General features: G+C 47.0%; 1 long non-coding RNA gene across 4 annotated transcripts in view; it reads left to right on the top strand.

Moving 5' to 3' along the window:
• LOC102021144 overlaps nucleotides 1-14285 on the top strand; it is a 30877-nt gene extending 16592 nt beyond the window's left edge. For 3 of the 4 annotated variants that reach the window (XR_001231394.1, XR_264182.2, XR_001231396.1), the window contains exon 4: nucleotides 13801-14285. This is a non-coding gene — a long non-coding RNA (uncharacterized LOC102021144). Of the gene's footprint in view, nucleotides 1-3180; nucleotides 3549-13800 lie in introns of those variants that run through there. The other variant, XR_001231395.1, reaches the window with a different exon arrangement.
• The last annotated feature ends 8216 nt before the right edge of the window (nucleotides 14286-22501 follow it).

Here is a 22501-nt window from a genome sequence, read left to right as displayed (position 1 = left end):
GGAGGTCTGATGAAGAGGTGACAGGCTTTAGTCCTCAACAGCCTCCGCAGCTTATTTCCTACGTCTAATTCCAAGTTTCATGCCTGGACACTGAGTGTAGGAAACTGGGTTGTCATCAATAACAGTAAACTTTCCTAGGTCAACAGTGCTTCCACATTTGCTTACTGTGTTTTGATCTTCTAGCACTGGTAGCACATTCCTATTCTTCAGAGGTGGTATTTTCTACCTTAAATGTGCTTGGGTGTATTTATTGCCATTAGACTGTGGCACAGTTATCTCCTGGGAGTATAAAGCCAGACTAGAACTCATTGTAGCAATTGAGCCGCATTTAAAGTGCTTATTCTCTTTTGAATGTCCTGTCAACACGGCATGCATGCAGAAGGAGGCGGTGAACAGTAGGCCCTCTCCTCTCTGCCCCGCTGGAGCACACAAGAACCAAGGCATCCAGAGGCGAGCAGAGTCCCTGACCTGGCTCTCTGTCATGCTGTCCTCATGTCTTGACCTGTTCCCCACAGGGTAGGAGGTCTCTCCTGGACACCAAGCCTGTCAATAGCTACATCCATTTCACGTGTGCAGCGTGTGTATCACTCAGATGGGAGGTGGATGTCAGCTCTCTGCCCAGGCCATGCCCCAGGGCCTTGCCACTCTGCTGCTGCTCCTGACAGGGTTGTTTTCTACTTGTGCTGGGGTCTGCCACATTCAGTGCCCATTTGGCTCTAGATGGTGTACTAGTGACTGTGGGTCTGGACCCCTTCTCTTGGGTTTGATTGTGAGTTTCCCTTGTTGCCCAAAGCAAGAGTGAGTGTGTTTTCATGCTGTGTCTCTGCCGTGCTGCTGTTAGGGTAGGAGACAGTGGGCAGCATCAGGATGTCCAGGCCTTGGTCAGATAAACGAGAGCTGAGGGCAAGTGCTGAGAGGGGCCAGGCAGACAGTGGAGTCTAGGGTGGAATGAATGAGGTGACAGCAAGGTGACATATGCTCAGTGTGACAGCTGTGCTCCTGGCTATCTGGAATATGCTTTTCCTTCTCATTTTGCCTCTTAATGAACCCCTTGGAGAGGAAAAGACTTCAAGGCCCTGCAGAAACACACTTGCTGTGTGCCGACTCCTCCTATACCCCTTCCTGGTTTAACCGCATCACAGTCTACCCCGAGCATCAGATGGTCAGTGCGTTTGTGTATGGACCAACTCTCCTGAGCACCATGTGGGTGGCTGTCATTTCAACCAGTCTATTCTTGTATTTAATAAACATGATAAAATTGGCATTTTTATATTTCCTGTTACTGTATAAGAATTAACAAAAATATGCAAGTTTTGGTTAACCTGTATTTAAATAATTACACCAGCAAGTGATTAAGTAAGCTTATTTATTTCAGTCCTACAGATTGATCTAGTTTGACTGGGAGTCCTCTGAACCCTGAACATTTTTTGGTATAAAAACTCCTAGACAAAGATTCCCCCTGGGAACCCATCTTCAGGTCCCCTCCCGACTATTGGAACTATTTCTCTCTTCTTCATAAATATTCCTCTTGTCTACCTCTGTGGTGGATTAACTGGTGGTCAATTTGTAACTCCCAGATGAACTGAATCAGCATGGTGCTGGATGTGGAAGGATCCGCTGAGAATTGTTGTCAACAGCATTAAAGGAGAACTGGAGGGGAGGATGGTGTGCTGTTGATTCTCCTGGAGAAGCTTGTCACGCTGGCTTTCTTAATATGAACTCAGCTGTTCTCATTGTCAGAGGAGCTCAGGTCTTCACTGTCACTGAGAATGGCTGTGTTCCTCTTGGCAGGAGCTCTGGTCCTTACCTTGAGCATCATTTCCTGGCATAAGTGCAGATCCTTCAGCCTGCTGGCACAGATCCTTCATCCCACTGGTGCAGACTTTCTAGCTTCCACCATAGACCTTTGGGCCTTCCCAGTGCAGATCCTTGATACAGACTTTCTGAGACATTGTTGTTGGCTCTAGGCCTCCAGCTGGACTTGTGAGGGGCATTGTTATGAGCTCTAGGCCTCTAGCTGGACTCATTGCCATGGGATCTAGGCCCTCAGCTGGGTTCTTTGGGTTTCTAGTGCATGGACAGATCTCCTGTAGTCTTCTGTATTTGACTGTTTAGGTGAATATTATAAAATAGTCCTATAAATTATATGTCCTGTAGTAAATCTTTTCCCTTGTAAACCCTGACAACAATAACCTCCTTTGTCCTCGACTTCAATTTTCAACTTCGTGAGACACTGACCTAGATTTTGCTGTTGTATCACAGTTTATCATTTTGAGGGGGCATTGAGGTTGTTTAACCTTCTGGCTATTAGGAAGGAAGTACCTGTGAATGCTCTCAACTATGTCTTTGATGTATACAAGCATCATTTCTTTTGTATTTATACTCAGGGATGGAATCGCTGAGTTACAGGGAATATATGTGTTTACCTGTAGTTCTGTGCTGCAGCACCACTGAGCTCCGAGTGATCGGAGGGAAGCGGGTACTGTCCCCTGTCTGTGTCTCTCCTGACATTTGGCACAGTGTCAATCACACAAGATAGCCTGGTGATGGACAGGTCATGTTTATCTGGTTTTAAGAAAGACTGCCTATTTTCTCTCAGGTACAGCTTAATTCTTCTCATCTTAATTATGATATGGGAGAGCCTCTCGTACACATTTGTAAGGAGCACTTGTATCTCACCTCAGTGCAGACAATGGGGTATCATACGATGCTTGCTTAGCATTGGGAGGCCTGGGCTCCCCACAGCCCAGTAAGAAAATTAGAGGTTATTTTGCATGTACAAATCTGCCAAGACGAAGCCCACTGACCTGAATAACAATGTGCACCAGTAAAATGAGGGGAAAAACAAGTCCAAGTGGACCCATCATTGTGAAAAAATGAGGATTGGGAAACACTTAAAATGCTTGCTTCCCGTGGGGACCTGCCCTTTCCAAGGCTGTCCCTGTTGTCAGCTGTCATTTCCATCCCTGGTCATGGAGCTGATCTTTTTGGTTGGAGCCTACCTGAGGGACACTGTATCCATGGTGATGAGATGTCCTACTTTAACTTTCCACAGAAACTAGCACTTCTGTGGCTGTGCTACCTAGTGGGATTTCAGGAGCCAGTCAAGCATTTAAACTGTTGGATCAGGCCTTGAATAGATAATGACTTTCTCTCTCATCCTGGTGTCTTTTAAATCAGGAGTGGCAAATGAAGGCACAGACGGCCCATAGCAAGTGAATGTGAGGTCCAGGCAAACCAAGGAGGCTGGTCTCATGGATGGATGGTGCTATGGCTTGCATCTAGATGTTCCCGGAAGCCTCATGGGGTCATTTTCAGAGGTGGTTAGATCTAGACTGTGTGATCCTGGGAGTGAGAGTGGGTGATTACTATGTTGGTCCACTGAGTGGTTTGGCACTGCTGTAATCCCGGTAGCCTGGATAAGGTAAAAGGGGTAGAAAGTGATGTTAAAATCCCTTACTTGTTTTGTGGTCTTCTGCCCACCACAAACTGTTTCTCCTCTGCCACCCTGCCTTGGAGCCAGCTGATTATGGACTGAAACCTCTAAAAACTGTGAGCTAAATAAATCTTTCCTTTTTAATTTTGGGTGTTGAGTATTTTGTCTCAGCAATGAGAAAAGTAACCAAGACAGATGAAGAAGGATTCTCTCAAGCCAAGGGTCTCACTGACCAAACTTAGTGACCATTAAAAGGTGTGATGAAGGAAAGCTACTAACACGGTAAACTCTTCCTTTTTAGGGTGGTTTTCCTGCAGCTGCTTTCGCACAGCAGAAGCAAGTGGAGGGCCATAGTGGCCTATTGGGTGTCACCTTGGGAGGGTTGGTGGGGCACATCTCACTGACAGGTGGACACAGGTCATATGTAGGATGTGAGGCCACCCATCCTCCCTGGCTGCCCCACCACTGACTTGGGTTAGGCTTGGGTTTGGTGGGGAAGTGGTCAGCTGAGGCTTCTGAGAACTGTGTTGCTCATCAGCCTTTCCTGGGCCTCTTTCTCGCCCCCAAGCAGACCAGGGACAGGGTCACCCAGGGCTCCCAGTCTCTTGTCTCTGTCAAGGCACAGGCTGTAGCCTGGACCTTGTCTGCCAGTCCCATTTGGTGCCTGCTTGCCTGAGGCCCAAGCTGACACCTATGAATGCCTCAGCCTCACTGGTGAGTGTGGAGGGCTTCCCAGAGCACCACACTGAAGGGCGGTGGACACAGACATCAGAGAGGCTTCCTGCCATCACCATGGTGCTGGGTCTCTGGATCATGTAGTGATCTGAATGGAATCTGAAGTGGATGCTGTGTGGTTGTCCTCAGGGGTGGTGCAGACCAGGCAGAGGCTCCCTGAGAGCCAAATGGAAACATTAAATCCCATCCACAGAGGAGGCCATCCACGTACCAGACCTCAGATGAATCACCAAGCATTATGGTCAGGGAGTGCTTCAAGTTTAGAAAGGGCACAGAGAGACGGTGTGGAACTTCGGAAGGTTTAGGAAACATTTTTGGGACAAATCTTTGTACTGAAATCTGGACATCACAAGCAAGTAAAGATTGGTCCCTTCACTATTGGAGAAGTGATCACAGATGACAGTATTTGAGAGCCATGTTTATGGGATGGGTCTTGAGACATCTGAGGAATCCTAAATCATCTGCACAAGATTTAAAAGTAGGGAGCCGGAGGTATAGCTCAGTAGAACAGCACCTGCCTGGCAAGCTTAAGGTCCTGAATTTGATTCCTGGTACCCCACTCCCCACAAAAAAAAGAAAAGAAAAAGAAAATAAAAGTAGGAGGTGTAGCAAGTCAGTGGCTATGACCCTCCACCGACCTTGACCCTGTAGACAGCAGCTGAGCAGCTCCTCACATGACAGGTGACCTTCATAAGAGCTAAAAGCCAGGGGAAAGTTCCTAGGGCCCAGATTGGTACAGTGACTAGAAGATGCATGGAAGAAGGCAGGGAGGACAGCATGGTCTGCTCACCTTCATAGCCAAAGCAGGCTGGAGTGAGGTATCTCCTGATGGAGGAAGAAGAGGGAATTTAACCAGGCCTCTGTCCTTGTGCTGGGCTGACCTGGGGCTCCAACTCCTGGACCAGTACACGCAGGCCAAACTTCTGGAGCCACACCAGGCAGGAGATCCCTCCACCACCCCTCAGAGGTGGGAAGCCAGAAGATCCAGTACTTTGGAAAGATAAACAAAATTGGCAGAATCTTAGCTAACTAAGAGAGAGAAATGAGACTTGGATAAAAGCGGAGTTTAAAAAGAAGACAATTGATACCAGAAAAATACAAAAATTAAGGAGTATTATTGTTATGATTTGTGTTTGGATATCTCCCCAAAGCCCTATGCAGTCATGGGGCAGGCTTCTAGAGTTTATGATTGATTCATGCTCCAATGCTGGGATTATGGGTATGACAGCTACACTTGCCCTGGGGCAGGTAGTTTGCATACAATGTAAGAGGGGTAGAAATGACTTGCAGCTGCTCCTCCCTTTCGCTCTTGGTGCTTTTGCTATCTTCCACTACCATGAACTGTTGCCCTCTACCATGTGCCACTCTGCCTTGGAGCCAGCTGAGTATGGACTGAAATCTTCACAAACTGTGAGCTAAGTAAATCTTTCCTTCCTTAACTTAATCTTTCCTTTCCTTAACTTCCTTAACTAAGTAAATCTTTCCTTCCTTAACTTTGGGCATTAGGTATTTTGTTTCAGGAACGAGAGATAAGTAACCAACACAGAATTTGGTACCAGAGGAGTGTAGTTGTTGCTATGACTATACATGGCCATATGGCTCATGAGCCTTTGAAAATGACTTGTGGGAAGTGTTTGGAAAGGTTCAGCGATTTCACTTGAAAGAGAAGAGCTAGAATGCCATTGGCTGTTCTGTATGGGAGATTCTGGTTAGAGCTCAGAAGATCAGAAAGCTGATAGAAATCCTACCAGTAAAGACCAGGTTGGGAGGTTTCTGCTGGGAAGAAGGACTGTATTGGCTGTTGGACTCTAGATGATGTGTGTTATGGCTTGGCAGAAAGTTTGTCTGCATTTTGCTTGTGTCCAGAGACTTTGCCTGTGACTGAGATTAAGGGCAGCAGACTGATTAATCTGGCAAAAGATATTTCAAGGCAGGTGAATGTTGGGGTAGTGGCATGGCTATTGTTGGGGGGTTTTAGCTAGATTTATGTTGAGAATCAAGAGCAAAGAGCCCAGAAGAATGATTTAAAATGTGAGTTTGGCCAGAAAGGAAGCTCTAATAAAGATGTGGACTGCAAAGATAGAGCAGAGGAAATCTTGAGTGCTGAGAAGCAATAGAGGAATAGAAAAGATGGTCAGAGGGCATCACAAGAAGCAGCAAGTCTCAACCCTTTGCAGCCTCAAACCTGCAAAAGTGAAAGACTTTGCTTTGAGGAGAAAGCCACACAGTGCCATGTTCCAGAATGGCAACTGTGGCTGCACCAGATTCCAGAATGGTGGCAGCACAGAGAATTTGTTCCTCAGAACTGGATTCAGAGTGCCCAGTGATCCGGGCACTCGACTCCTATGGACAAGAGAAAGGAAAGCTTGACTACTGCTCCAGGTGGCAGCAGACCTTGGAATCATCCACGTGGCACTGATTTTAGGTGCATGGAGAGTGTAAGAGTTCTGAGGTTAAAGAGACTTCCACCCAGATTTTAGAAGAATGCCAGGCAGTATGCCCTTGAGAGGGCAGTGTGTGAAGCTGTGAATGAGAAACATAAAGTGCAGTGGAGACCTCAGAAGGTTGAAAAAGCCAGGAACATGGATTGTCTGAGGGAAGCTTCAAGGGGGGGGCGGGCAAAGTGGACCCGAAAGAGAAGCCATGGGAGCTACAACCACCAGAAGTGCCATAGGGGTGGAGTCATGCAAGACCTTTGGAGCTCACTCACAACTTACCACAGATTGCTTCAGATATTCCACATGGAACTACAGGGTTTAACATTTGCCCTGCTAGATGTAGGACTTGCTTTTATCCCAATGCTTTGTATTCCTCTGTTTGTATATTTTGGAATGCTGTTGTGCCACTGAATGTTGAACATATTTAACTTTTTATTTGTACAGGGGCTCACAGCTAAGAGTCTGCCTTAAATCTCAGAGGAGACTTGGGACTTGAACTTTTCAGCAATCCTGAAACTGTTAGGACTTTGGCAACTCTTAGAGATGGACTAAACTGCCTTTCTCATAAAGGATGTGCATGAGTCTTTGGGGGGGGCAGGGGCAGAATGTTATGGTTTGTGTCTAGATGTTCCCCCAAAGCCTCATGCAATCTTGGGGTGGGCCTCTGAGTTTGTGATTGATTCATTGTCCAACGTTGGGGTTATGGGTGTGAGTGCTACACCTGCCCTGGGGCAGGTAGTTTGCACACAATGTAAGTGGTGGGGGGGGGAGGAGGGGGGGAAGGAAGAGACTTGCAGAGGCTCCTCCCTTTTGCTATTGTTGCTTTTGCTGTCTTCCACTGCTGCCATGAACTGTTGCCCTCTGCCATGTGCCACCCTGCCTTCGAGCTAATTGAGTATGGACTGAAACCTCCACAAACTGTGAGCTAAATAAACCTTTTCTCTCTTTAATTCTGGATATCAGCTATTTTGTCTCAGCAACAAGAGAAAAGTAACTAAGAAAATTATGAATAACTGTATACCAATGAATTTGAAAACCTAGAAGAAATGAACAAATCCCTGGAGACACATACCTCACCCAGCTGGAATCATGAAGCAAGAGAAAATCTGAATAGATTGATAACAAATAAAGAGATGGAATCAGTAATGAAGTTTCCCACCAAAGGAAAATCTGGACCACAAAGCTTTACTGCTGATTTCTATCAAATGTTTAAAGAACTAATCCCAGATTTTCTTAAATTATTCCAAAAAACTGAACAGAAAAAAGTTTTATTAAGCACATTCTACAAGGCTAATGTTACCCTGATACCCAAACCAGACAAAGACATTAGAAAGAAAGAAAGAAAATTTCAGGCCAAAAAGAGATGAAAAGAGATGCAAAAATCCTCGGCACAATTCTAGCAATCTAAATTGAACAGTACAGGGGCTGGGAATTTAGCTCAGCGGCAAAGCACCTGCCTGGCAAGTGCAAGGTCGTGAGTTCAGTTCCCGGTACCGGAGAAAAACAAACAAACAAAAAAAAACCAAAACAAATTGAACAGTACATTAATAAGATCATTTGGGATCTTAATTAATAAGGTTGGGATCTTAATGATAAGATCTTATTGATTAATAAGATCAAGTGGGATTCATCCCAGAGATGCAAGAATGGTTCAATGTATGCAAATCTATGAATGCAGTATACCACAAAACAGAATGAAGAAGAAAAAACATGATCAACAGCTACAGAAAAGGCATTTGATGACGTTCAGTATCCTTTTATAATAAACAAATTAGGTTAGAGGGCATGTACCTTAACATAACAAAAGCCACATGTAACAAGCTAATAGCCACCATTATGCTGCATGTAGAAAGCTGGGTGCATTCTCTACAAGATCTGGGAGAAGATAAGGGTGCCTGCTTTCATCACTTTTATTCAATCTGGCTAGAGAAGTCAGCTAAGAGAAAGGAAGAAAGGGCATCCAAGTTGGGAAAGAAGTTAAATTGTCACTGCTGATCATGTCACAGGTGACATAATCTTGAATGTAGAAAACCTCAAGACTCTTTCCAAAAAAAATTAGAACTAAGAATTGAGTGTAGGATTCTATATGCCAAAAGTGTATATTTTGAAATAGAAATCAAAAGAGTGATGCCATTTACAATAGATACAAAAAATAAAATGCCTAGGAATAAATTTAACCAAAAAGGCAAAAGATCTCAACAATGAAAACTAGAAAACACAGATGAAAGAAATTGAAGGGGACACACGCACACCCATGCACACGAGCATGGGAAGGTGTCCTCTGTGCGTGGGCTGGGGGAATTACCTGTTGAAATGTCCAGACTGCCTGTTGTAGTATGGATCCTCATGCTGGTCACAGCAAAGTCGTGTGCTGAGGGCTTTGTCATGGTGTTCCTGGGAGATGATGGTAGAAATTTTAGGAGTTGGAGCCTGGCTGGAGGAAACAGGCAATGGGAAGTATGCCCTGGAGAGTATGTGGGACCCAGCCTTTCCTCGTACTCTGTCTTTTTGCTTCCTGGCCACCATATGGTGAGCACCTTGCTCTGTGTATTGCCTGCTATGATATCTGCTTCATTAAGGCCCAAAATGATGGGGTCAAGGGGCCATTGTGGGCTGGGGATTTAGCTCAGTGGCACAGGGCCTGCCTGGCAAGCATGAGGTTGTGAGTTCGATTCCTGGTACTGGAAAAAAAAAAAGGGGCCATGGTCTGAAATCTCTGAAAATCTGAGCCCAGAGAAACCCTTCCTCCTATTCACTTGTTTATCTCAGATATTTTGAGATAGAAAGCTAACATAATTACCCCAAACAATCCACAGATATTTTATCATAGTAACAAAAATCTAACATACTTCCCTTGTCCCTGAGTCATAATACCCAACACCCACAGGTTAAAGAAGGAGAGATTTATATTGGCCCACACTTTAGAAGGTTCAGTCCCTGAGGGCCATCGGCATGGTGGAAGGGCGTCGTGTAGGGGAGCTGTTCCCATCATGGTGGCTGGGAAGCAGAGAGAAGCCAGAACAGAAGAGGGAGAATAACATTCTAGGTTATACTCCATGACCTGCCCCTTCCAGCCAGGCTCCACCTCCTAACTGTACATTTAGTTATTGTGACTCCCAAATTTGGTCACCTGCCTGAAGCCCTGCTCTCTCAGCACAAGAGGCTTTGGGGAATACCCAGATACAACACTACCCGAAATAATCTACAGATTCAATGCAATTTCTGTTAAGATCCCAAGGACATTCTTCACAGAACTAGGAAAACTAATCTTAACTTTTGTATGGACTCATAAAAAACCCTAATAGGCAAAGTCATCTTGAGAAAAAAAACCAAGCAGGTGGCATTGCACATGACCAGATTGTAGTACTGGAATATCCTGCAGGACTGAAATGGTCCAGACAGCTTAACACTGTCATGAAAACAGATGCATAGGCTAATGGAAGAGAGAGAGCTGGAACTAAACCCACAGATCTGCAGCCAACAGAATTCCAACAGAGGTGGAAATGCTCATGACAAGTGGAGAAAGGACGGTTGTTTCAGTAAATGGTGCTGGGAAGACCCAACATCCCCATGAGGAAGAATGACCCTAGACCCCATCTCTCCTCAGCTACAACTGTCAGCCCTAAATGGGTCAAAGACTTAGAGGTAATACCTGAAACAATGAAACTATTAGATGAAAACCTAAGAGAAGTGCTTCAGGACATTGGAACAGGCAAAGATTATTTTGGATAAGATCTAAAAGTTCAGGAAACAAAATCAAACAGACAAATGAGATTACATCATCAAACTAGAAAGCGGCACAGTGAAAGAAACAATCAGAGTGAAAAGGCAACTACAGAATGGGAGGAAGTATTTTCAAGTCATACACATGACAAAGGGTTAATGTGAAAATTAACACATAAACTTCAAATCTCAACAGCAAAACCTTGAATAACAATTTAAAAATGAGCAGTATACCTAGAGATTTCTCAAAAGAAGAAATACAAAAGCCAACAGGCATGTGAAAAAATCACTCAGCAGTGATCATCAGAGAAATGTAAATCAAAACCACAGTGACATCGCCTCATTCCAGAAAGAATGACTACTGCCAAGAGACAGAAGATAACAAGTACTGATGCAGATGTGGAGAGGAGAGGGTTGCACATGGCTGGGGCATCTCAGCACAGCCTCTGTGGGAAACAGGGCACACATTTCTAACAAAAGTCAAAGCAGAGCTGCCTGGGAGTGACCTGGTGGTCCAACCCTGGGTGCCGCTATAAAGGGAAAGGAATAGGTGTGTTGGGCAGATGTCACTTATGTCAGTGCAGCCCTGTTCAGGAGAATGAAAAAGTAGAAGCAGCAGAGTGTCTGCCAGCTCTGGATGGAGGAAGAAACTGTGGCCCACACTCACCATGGAACATCATGCAGACAGAAGAAAGTGAAGCCCGGTCTGTGATGGTGTGGGCAGAACTGGAGATGGTTGTGTTACGTGCAATGGGCCAGGCGGAAGTGGAGGAGCAGGACATGAGTTCCCCGGCCTGTGGTGCAAAGAGTGAAAGAAAAGCAGGGCCACAGGGAGGCAGGTAGGGTACCAGCCAGTGGGGTCAGGGGGCCCAGGTGCCGCTGAGCAGCAGATGATTGTAGATGGTGAGCACAGCATGTGGTACAAAGCTAGGTTTTGAGTGTCTCTGCAATAAAGCAGGGAAAAACATTGTCGGGTAGACAGGTTAGGCCTGGTTATGTCACTGCAGCAAGCCTGGGCTTCCCATCCCTGAAATTCCAAGTTTATTCATAGCCATCCAGGTGTGCAGACAGCGAAGTCTCTGCCTGCCTCTGGAGGCACAGAGCTTGGGGATCCAGAGGAGAAGGAGCGAGGTTCCTCCAGGAAGGTGGCTTCTCTTGGACCCTATGCTTAGAAGACGGTGGCCTCAGCTGGCCAGTGGGCAGTCTAGGTTGTCTGACATCAAAGTTGCCCCTGTACCCCTGCCAGGCCCTTGAAGCCACCTCCAGGGCTCTGGACAGCAGTGTGGGCTGCTGTTGCCAGGGCAACCCAGGAGTTGGAGATGCTGTCCACACAGCTGGTAGAGCCCATGCATCAGCTGACCTCTGAACTCAGGGACCAAAGCCAGCAACTAAAAGCAAACAGAGCTAAAGGCTTTGTGCAGCCTTTCGAGTTTTGTTACCCAACATATCAGCAATCAAAATGAGACAGAGGCCACCAGGGGCACTTAGCCAGGTACTCCTGAAAAGCATGGGCTGTGTTTTCCTCTGAGCCAGTCAGAGACCTGAAATATGCTGTTGTTTAAAAACAAACAAAACCCACGCAACAACAGAATAAGCAGTGAATCTTCACTTGGGCTTCCGATGCCCAGTGTGACAGAAGCAGAACAAGGTGTGGTCTTCTCCATATGTCTCCATTTCCTCAGAGCCCTGGGTGTGTCCTGCTGTTCACCCAGGGCTTCTTGGTCGCTCAAGGAGGGTCTGTCTGAAAACTGGCAGCCCAAGGTGGATTGGTCCTGGATCACAGAACCTACCTCGGCCCCTTCAAGACTGGAGACACCAAGATAAAGGATTTACAGGGACACAGGGACACCAGTCTGGTCACTGCCCTAAACCTGCAGTGATCTTGGGTGCCCAAAGAGCCTTTGAACTCAGAGGTGCCCCATGCAGAGAGTCCTCAGAGAAAGGACCATCCAGAGCTGTCTGCAAATCTAGAACCCAGGCTGCGCTCAGCTGGACCTGGCCTAGCTCTGTGCAGTGAGATGTCTTTTAGCCTGTGCAACTGCCAGGCCCTCTGCCAGAGCCTCTGCCGCTTTCTCCTGCTTCCTGCTCGGCCTGGTGAGCCTGCCGTGCCTCTTGCCTAGCTGACGCCTCAGCTAGGATGTCTGGAGCCTGCCCAGGCTCGTGGAGATCTCCACGAACCTGGTCAGTGACAGAAACATCATGAAGCACCCCATTCGTAGGCATGCTTTTAAAGTTTTTTGTGTGAATTAAAAATTAATTTAAATAAAAAATTTAAAAATAAATTAAAACAACTATGTTTTCGTATTATCCTAATTTTAAAGTAATTACTATGAGCATGTTTGATAGGTCTCAGGTCCTCTTCTCGATTTCTTTGCCTGTTTTTCTGTTATGGTTTTTATTAATTATTTCGGCATCAGTCAGCACGGTCACAGCCTCCAGGAAAGCACCGGACTGACTCACAAAGGAAGGCTCCCTTCAAGGGAAGGCAGTGGCGGCAGCGCTTGTCATCGCAGAGGTCAGCGTTTGGAAGCAGGAGTTGGGGGTCCAAGCCAGGCTGAGCCTCGTAGCACAGGATGTTTGCTCCCCCTGAGGCCCAGCACGCGCACGGGTAGGAGGGGTGCGGTGACCGGCCACTTCCATCCCAAAGAACAGTTCTGATTTTCACATTCAATTAATGTGTGTTTGAGTTATACTGGTTTTTGTTTAAAATAGGATTTAGCTTCAATTTTGTGTACAGCGCTGGGATTGAAGCCAGGCCTTTCCCGTGCCAGGTGAGCACTGCCCACTGAGCTGCCCTGTCCCGCACTCGATTTCTTGCTCAGCCGTGCAGGTGCGTCTCCTGTGTCCTCTCACTGTGCCCCCTTCCCGCGGCCTGCACCGGAGGAGGGTGCTGCGGAGCGGGTGGACCCGAGCAGGTGCCGCGGGAGCCGGGTAGACAGAGCTGTGGGGCTCACTCAGCCTCGGCTGCCTTCCCCGCACCCGCACCCCGCGCTCGCGCCCTGCAGCAGCGAATCCACGCCGGGAAGAGCGGGGAGAAGCGCGGCAGCGAGGGTCTGTGGGGGCCGGTGGGGCTCTGGTGAGGGCGCCGCGGATCGCGGGCCCGGGACTGCAGATGAGCGAGCATCACCTTGGCCTCGGTGCGCGCAGGGAGCGACTTCGTTCCCCTGCGACTGAGCTCCGCTCCGTGGGGTCACTCGCGGAGCCTCGCGGCGAGACGCGGCGGGAGGACGGCGGATCTGCGTGAGCTGGGACGCCCTGCTGCGTCCGCGGAGCGCCGGCCTGGCCGGGCCTAGCTGGTGCGAGTTTCCGAGTTTCCCTGCCTCAGGATGAGCGTTTGACTCCTGGCTTTGTCTTCTCTCCTTTGTTGGAGGATTTGTCGCAGAGAAGAGGAGTAGCCTTTCGGGACACCACCCTCCCACTGCGTTAGCCAAGCAGAGCTTGATGTGTTTGTTTATTCCTACTTTCCAGGTGCTGGGTTCACGTGTGTCTGAGTGGAGCCTGTGCCCGTGCTGTCCCTGGAGGAACTCAGGCCACGGAGGAGCCGCCCGTGGGTGACACGCCTCCCTTTGCGTGGGCCACTGCAGCCGGCTCCTGGCCCCCCACCCCCCAGTGCTCCGTGCTCTGTGCACTGCGAGGAGGGGAGCGTCTCTGCCTGGTGCCCAGGGAGGGGCCCTGTGGGGTCTCCCTGAGGTGAGCAGGCTCCTGTGGTTCCTGTCCCAGTAGGCAGGGCTGTGAGAAGTGGGGTCCAGGACTTGGTGCAGTGTGGAGCTCAGATCAAAGCCCCCGAAGACCCTAGGGGTCGCAGCCTGAGGACAGCAAGCCATAGAAATCAGAGAGCTGCGTCTGCTCAGGAGAATGGGGAGCGCTTCAGGAGGCCTTTGGCCTCAGCTCTGGCCACCTGGGAAAGGCTGGAATCCCCTTCCCTCTCTTCCTTCTTTCCTCCCCTTTTCTCTCCCTCCTCCTTTTTCCTTCTGTTCTCTCTCTTTCCTTCTGCCACAAGATCTGACCTGGCTGGCCTTGAGCTCTCTATGCAGCCCAGGCTGGCCTTGAGGTTGCAATCCGCCCACTTTAACCTCCCAAGTGCTGGAATTACAGGCATGTGCCCACACCCAATGGAAAGCTTGTCTCATGCTTTAAAATATAATTTAGCCACTCTAGAATTTATTTGAAATAACATGGGTTCAAACTTAAATACAGAGTTATAGGATGACATCAATGTCTAATTCATCAGTTGGACATTATTTTACCTGAGAAACCAATTTTGGCCAAAGACCTGCAGTGTTTACAATTTTTTATTTATTTCTGTGTGTTTTTAAGAATGGTGTTCAGGTAATGTTCAGATCCTTGAAATTTTGGCGCACTTTACACTTTACACTTAGGTGTTGAGATGGTAGGAGGCCTCTCTTCATCTCTTAGCTTTTACTGCCATCGTGTGGCCATTTTATTCTCTGGTTAAAATACATCTGCAAAACCAGGTTTCTATTTTTATCACAGATCACAAGTCCACAGTTTCTCCTCAATTAAAACAGCTGTGCTACAGTGTACACACTTAGTAGTATTCCCTTTGTCACAACGTTTCCCTACATGATAACATACAATTCCCACAGAATTTTAACTCAGATTTCGCGTGCTTTTCCAAAGCATCTCCTCAGCACCTCCCATTCTCCCTGCCCCTCTGACCATGCTGGCTTTCCAGTTAATGTGCTGGCCTCTGCAGCTGACTCCCTCGGTTACCTACTTTCCTCTGGTGCCTAGGCCTGGACTTCCCTTCCTGTATCATCCTCTCCTCAGCTCCTAGACTGCTGCAGGGTTCCCCCGCTTCACTGGAGAAATGTAGGGCTGAGCAGGACACTGAGGCATGGTGAGTGCCTGTCACTCCTAGCTGTGGCCACCCCTGCTCAGCTTCTCTGGAGAAGTGGGGTGCGGGAAGTCCTGGGGGTGGTGTGTTCATTACTTTCCCAACACTGGAGCAAAACACTCAAACCTTCAACTTAGGGAGAAGAGCTTTAATTGGTACATAGTTTTGGGGATCCAGTCTGTGGTCAGGGGCTCCTAGGCAGGAGCATCATGGCCGAAGGGTGTAGTGGAGCCATCTGCTCAGTTCTTGGTGGCCAGGATGCAGGGCAGGGGAGAGCTCTAGAAAGGAGAAAGTGAGGGAACCATACATAGTCCCCAAGTTTACCCTCCATGACCACCCAGGAGTATAGCAGCCCGTCTGCTACTCTGCTAGGGATTTCTCAATCCAATGACCCTGACACATCAGGATGAACTGTCACAGAAGCTAAATACAGAATTTATCTTGATGTACATTTCTCTCCTTTGTTTTGTGAGAAATTCCAATGTTTAATTTCCTACCAGCTGGCTCAGACACAGGACAAGCCAGGCTGGTCATGTTACCGTTGCGCACACGGCGAGCATTGCTACGAGCATTGCCTGGGCTCTGTGGTGTCCACATGCCATCCTGCCACTCTGAGTTGGGTTGGCTTCTCTCCTCTGACATGGAGATCTTGTGGTCTCATTAACTGGTCTTGATTTTCCAGGGACCTTTGATGGTATTTCAAAATAGTGGATTTTTGTTTGTTGAAAATTTAGCTATGTTTTTTTCCTGAATTTTTATGATGCTGCTTTAACTACTTTCCTATAGACTTAGTCTTCATCAAACGTTTTTCTTATTCCTGATCCAGTGTACTACATCATGATGGGGGCCTATACATGTGTAGTAAAAGATGAAGCAACCTGTATTTCTGTGATGCATGATCTTAATTGTTCAGTAATAAGAGTAGACATCATGGTACGGTTACTGTATGCCAGCCACTATTCCAGAGGCTGGCATCTATTCCATGCCCATCTCTACAACTCTAAAGGTTCAAACTCTCACTGTCCCCAGAGATAAACAGCACACACTCTTTAAAGAGCAGGTGTGGAAAGTTGATGAATTTGCCCCAAACCAGTGGAACCAATATATACATAATAAATATCACCTTGCTTTTGAACTTCTACATTGTAAATCAAAGCTATTAAGGCCCATGGGGCTTTATTAGATGGCTTTACAAGACCTGGGTAGGACAGCCCACAAGGCCATACGTATGCTGATGAGCCGGGCACTGCTCAGTCTGAGAAGCCAGAAGCCTCACAAATAAGAATAACCAAGGATGCAACTCTAGTCCAAAGCTGAAGGTGGAGATGCTCCCTGGAGAGTCGCTGATATGAGTCTGTATGGAAGGCTGAAGAAGCTGAGGCTGATATGCACGGTAAGCCACTGCAGAAGACTTGCCCAAGCAGAGCTGACCTTGCAAGTACTGGCTGACTTCCTCCTTCTTCCCCTTCTGTCTCAGCCTATCAGATGACATGGCCCTCCGTGAGGCCGGGTCTTCCCCTCTGTTTGCTGGGTGACATGCCAATCATCTCTGGAAACACCCAGACACACCCAGAGCTGTGGTGAGAGTCCAGTATGGTGACAGTGTGGAACACTTGTGGTGCTGACAGCTGGAGAGCACAAGCATCCTCTACTTACCCTACAAGTGTCCACGGAGAGCTCTGGAAGTGTGTGCAGTGTTCCTTGTCAGGACTGTTGTGGTGATCCAGACACGAATTTCTGTCTTCTTGGCGCTTGTATTGGTGTGTGTGCATGTGTGCATGCATGTGTCTATGTGTAATATCAGAAAATGGGTTAAGCAACAATTTCCATTGGTGAAGAATGAAACATGAAAGGAAGAGGAAACCCTGGAGCTGGCTGGTAGAGTCTGGTGGGCAGATCAAGAGGACTCATTAAGAGATGTTTGTGTAGATGCAGTGTGGTGAGGAGCAGCCAGGTGGTCCTCCAGGACAGGGTCCCAGGCTGCAGGGGCAGTCAGTGCAAAGCCCTGGGCCAGAGATAATGGGAGGACTGGAAGAGCAAAGCAGCTGAGCAGTGATCAGTTTGCTGAGGGGGCAGATGCAGGACACTAGAGGGCTTGGCAAATACATATGCTCATTGCCTCGGCCACAGGCGCTGTGCACCTGTCCTCCTGTAGCTCAGGATGCCATGAGAGGAGCAGGTTGGTGTCTACAGTTAGTGGAGCAAGTGATGTGGGTATGGTCAGAATCCCAGTTTTGGACTCGTGATGCCAATGCAGCACCTCACAGAGATGCCCCGGAGCATCTGCAGCTCAGGGAAGACCCTGGACTGAAAGGGAAATCAGAGCTGTGGGTGTTCCGGGGCCAAGCCTGAGCTGGATTGTCAGGGAAGCGAGGCCTGGCAGAAAGCAAAGACCTGCATCCAGAGCCAGCGAGTAGAAGTGGAATCTCCTTAGCCTCACCGTGCACCTGGATCCCTCATGTCTCCTCTGAAGAATCTGTCCATGGTGGGCCTCAGTCTCCCTGCAGGGCAGGCAGCTCTGAGCTGTACTGTGAGGCACCGATCCCTGCTGATTTCCCACCTCGGTTATACGGCTCCTCGATCCACACTCCCTGGTGCCAGCATTGACCATGCAGAAACTGGCCACTGCTTTACTCCCACCTCCAGGGGCTGCTCACGTTCCTCCTTGCTAAATCTCTGTGGGAGCTGCTGGGGCCACGGGCGTGGGGTGGCACTGTCTGAGTCTGGCCCATCAGCTGCCTGGGGTTGCGAGTGGGCCCTCAAGAGCAGGCTGTTTGGTTCAGGCTGTACTTTGTCATAGTAATCATGCAATGTATTTTTCTGCCCCTTACTTTTTTTATCTTTTTATTGTTATTAATGCAATGTTTTGAGATTTTTTCCTGTTAATTTATTTACCTTTAACAATTATATATAATGTCCCGAAGTATGAAGATATTATTTATCGTGACTAGGTACAGTATCTGTTCCCCATTTGGCTCTTAAAAACAATACTTATATTTATCTGAACACTATGTCTATCTTCTCAACATGTGTGTAAGAAGTTTTCCAGCATGTAATACATCCAGGAGAGAAATTGTTGGGGTACAGGGCAGGCAGCATGCTTTATTATATGTACAGCATTGTACATTATATATTTATTTATTATTATACTCTGCCATGCTGCTTTTGAGGAGACTATAAAATCCTCCCACTGGCTGTATATAAGTGTTTACCTTGCTAAAATCCTTCATTATTATGACATTTGGCACCCGACCTTTCAATATCTATAAAATTAGGGATGTATAAAATACCTAATTACTAATAAGACTGGACACCTTTAAGAATAGCTTTATGCATCACAAGTATGTCCTTTATAATGAAATTCTTATTTATGTCTTTGTCCTTGTTTTTTCTTTATAAGAGCTGCTAAATTCTAGATGATGATTTCTTGTTTTTCTGAGACAGGGTCTTGCTGTGTAGCCCCAGCTGGTCTGCCCAAGTTGTGTTCCTCTGTCTCAGCCTCCCGAGTGCTGGGATTACAGGCGTGCACTACCAGTAGATAGTGATTTTCCATCTATTGTTTCTATTGCAGATATTATCTCCCACTTTAGAACTTGTGGCCAGTTTGAGCCATCACTGCCTTGCTATTCCATCTGCTTACGTATTCCCATCCAGTTTCCACTCTGGTTTGATTATCATGCTTTATGTAAGTGCCTGTGATGAATAGAAGGCCCACATTTTAGGGTCATCGAAAGTGCCTATTTTCTCTCCTTATGGTAGTGCTAGATATTATGTAAGGGATTTTCATTTTCTTCTGGATCATAAAGATATTCAATATCACTTCTAACATTGCTCTGGCTTTGCCTTTTACATTGACATTTCAGTCCTTGCTATGGCTTGAACTTCTGATCCCTGCCACTCCTGCTGGTCCCTCGCCATTGAGACAGCACTAAGCAGTGGGCTGTAAGGTGGCTTCCCCTGCGTGGGTGGGCTTGGTGTCCCTCTGTGGGCAGCCTGTGGGGAGCTGGGGCTCCTCTCACCTTCTCTCCTCTCATTCGGCTGGCAGGTTGCCTCTGCCACAGCGGGTGCAACAAGATGGCTCTCGCTCTGGGCTGTCACCTTGCTGTGACAGAACTGTAAGCCGAGAAAGTCCTGCCTACTGCAGAGTGCCCAGGCTCTCACATCTCATTGCAGTGGTGCAGGAGGGACTGAGTAGTTCTTAGTTTCCAAGATCCATGACACAAAGCCGCTTGCAATCGAGTTTCCGTGTATGCTCATTTTCTTTCTGGCCCCTGATGTGCTCCTTTGGTCTTCATCTTTGCAAAGACCAAATGCGTCCATCTGATTCTTCCTCAGCATTGTCCTGACTCTTATGTGTAAGAACTTTTGTAGCTTTGCATATACTTTAGAATTAAATTGTCAAGTTCCCCAGAAAACTTCATTGTGGTCCCAGGACAACTGGGGTCTTTGCAGACAGCTAACTTTTTCTCACAAAATCTGTTTTTACTACTCATGAGCTGTGACTGCCATTTGACAACACTACCATTCCCTAGGCAGCAGATTTGGGCCATGTGTGATAGAGTCCTGGCTGTAACTCTTAACCTCCCTGTATCCTGGTTCCCTTGAAGTGCAGTTCCCTTATCTGAGCATGTGCTGACTTGAGTTCACTCCCAGGATGCAGCGGGAATGACCTTTTCATCTTGGCCTCAGTCCTCTTGGGATGTGGCTGCTATGTGAATAAGGCTGGGTTAGTATGCTGGATGGTGATGGACCTCTGGTTAGTCATCCTGTATCCCCCACTGGGAGTTGGTGAATCCCCATAAACAAGGCTATCTGGATGATTTGCAGCCAACCAAAAGTCTAGGAGGGAGCTGAACAGACACCGGAACCGAGTCTGGTCTGCACTTCAACGCACGGGATGATGAGCTGCATATAACAGCTGCTGCTTTAAGGTACCAGGTTTTGGTGGTAAGTGTTAGAAATGGCTAACTAATACCCAGTGACCAAATTCTCACAGGTGACGCACACCTTGTTCTCACAGGTGACACACACTTGCTCTGCTTTAACAGCTGTACCCTTCTCCAGGCTGGTCTGGACCATTCAGACACACAAGAGCTCTGGACAGTAGATCTCAATGCCTGGTCTGCATACTCTTCAGGGCTCCAGGAGAGCTCTGAGGGTTTGAGAGATCAGCACTATCATCACCATAATATTAGACTTATATTTGCCTTTTCCACTGCATTGACATTTGTGTTGATGGTGGGTGTATTAGTCAGCTTTCCTGTCACAGGGACAAAATATCTAACACCTACAGCCTAAAGGGGGAGAGGGTTACTTTGGCTCATGGGTTCAGTCCATGCACCGTCAGCTGCAAGGCAGAAAGGGCACAGTGGAAGGGCCTGGGGGAGGACAGCTGCTCACTTCATGGCAGTAGGGAAGCAGGTGCAAGAATGTACTCTTCCAGGTCAGGCCCATCACCTGACAGCCGTGGACTCAATGATGGATGGGTCCTTAGTGAGGACAGTATCCTCACGATGGAATTGCCTCCCACACACAGGAGACTTTCAGGATGCTTTGATCTATACCCTGGCAGCTTCTACTTTAGCACAGTTTGGGCATTTCACTACATTCTAGAAGTCTTTCAATTCGTTCCCACACACTAATTGGGGAAAGTATCAACTTAATTTAAGGATGCCTTTAATGAAGCAGCAAAATTGTTAATTTTACTAAATCTTGGTTGTTGGGTGTTTTTTCTTTTTTTTAGATTTTTTTTTTTTTTTTTCTTTTTGGTGAAACAAGGTCTTGCTGTGTAATTCAGGCTGGCCTTAAGTTCACTATGTAGTCCAGGTTGGTCTTGAACTTGTGGTGATTCTCCTGCCTCAGCTTCCCCAGTGCTGGGATTAGAGGCATGTCCCATCATATCCAGCATATGTTTTTCATATCTTGTGACAGAAGGTTAGGTATGTATCAGCACCCTTTGCTGCACACCTAATGCGACATCTGCCTCACGACACACTGGGCAGCTGTTCAGGGGCAGAACGTGCTCTTTCGCCCTTTTTTTTTGATGGATCACTGTTTCTATTTAAATGAGTGGACAGAAAAATTATGGTTATCTAGACTTGGGCATTTGGACTTGACTTTTCTGTTTTAATGAGCAAAGTCAGCCAATGTGAAAATTTGAGCAGTCAAGCAAAAATGAATATTCTAGAGAACTTGCTACAGTGGCCTTGACAGCTTCTCCAGAAGATCTTTTCCTGATGATATTGGCAGTAAATTAATTAATACATGTTTAAGATACTGCATAAAGAAGTGCATCAACATTTGGAAAACCTGCCTAAACCCAGCGAACCAGTTTTTTCACAGAAGATTCATTCAAGTCCAAGATAGGCTGATGGATTTTACTCTGTTCTGAATCCCAGAAGTCATTAATGTCTCATTTCAGATTCTACCCTGCAGTTATCCTGTAAGAAACTACCACTTGTCATGTTTTGGTACAGCATCAGAAAAGAATTTTCAGTTATCTGAAAAGATGACTAAAATAGCCCTCTCTTTTCTAACTGCAGTTCTGTGCAAGGCTGGACTCCATCAATTTATTTCAATGAAAACAGCGTAGTGTAGCAGACTGAATATAAAGGAGAGATCAGGTCCAGTGAACTTCTGTCAATCCAAGTGTTAAGGAGATTTTGCAAATTAGAGCATTCTACTGTTCTGATGATGTTTGTGTCTTAGTGTGTTTATTTTCCTAGAATTATCTTACAGATATCTCCGTACAGTGGGTTGGTTGTGTGACTCATTTACCATGGACTGTGGAGCAGCTCAGGGGAAGTTTGCCCTTCTGGCCCGTTTCCTTCTCACCCACCCCTGAGCCAGTACCTGAGGGCCTGTGTTCCCATGGGGAAAACACCATGAACACAATGGGAGAAGAATCACCATTGTCTAGTTCAGAGCTTTAATTTTTACATGGGACTGGACATTTAATTTTGGACTTGAGACTTTTGCTTCAACTTTTAAAAGTATACCAAAATACATAGGACATAGAATTAAGCACTGAGCCATTTTAAGTACACAGCTCAATGGCAAAAACACTCACAGTTTCAAATGTCACCACTGCCCATCTTCCTCACTCTTTCCACCTCGTGGAATGGCCCTCTGTGCCCCTCACACATTGGTCCTTATCCTCCTTTCCTCCAGCGCTTGCATCCAACCTCCCACTCTTTGGAACTGAGACATTATTGTGATTTAAACTCATCACATGGTGCTTTCCAGTGAATAAAATCCTTGAACTGTAATTTTTATCCTAGCGCAGGCAATTACTCAATTGAATGTGTGTAT

The sequence above is a fragment of the Chinchilla lanigera genome, unplaced genomic scaffold, assembly GCF_000276665.1.
Source record: "Chinchilla lanigera isolate Chin_1 unplaced genomic scaffold, ChiLan1.0 scaffold00095, whole genome shotgun sequence".
In the NCBI taxonomy this organism is placed as follows: domain Eukaryota; kingdom Metazoa; phylum Chordata; class Mammalia; order Rodentia; family Chinchillidae; genus Chinchilla; species Chinchilla lanigera.
This window is presented reverse-complemented; position numbering and strand designations above follow the sequence as displayed.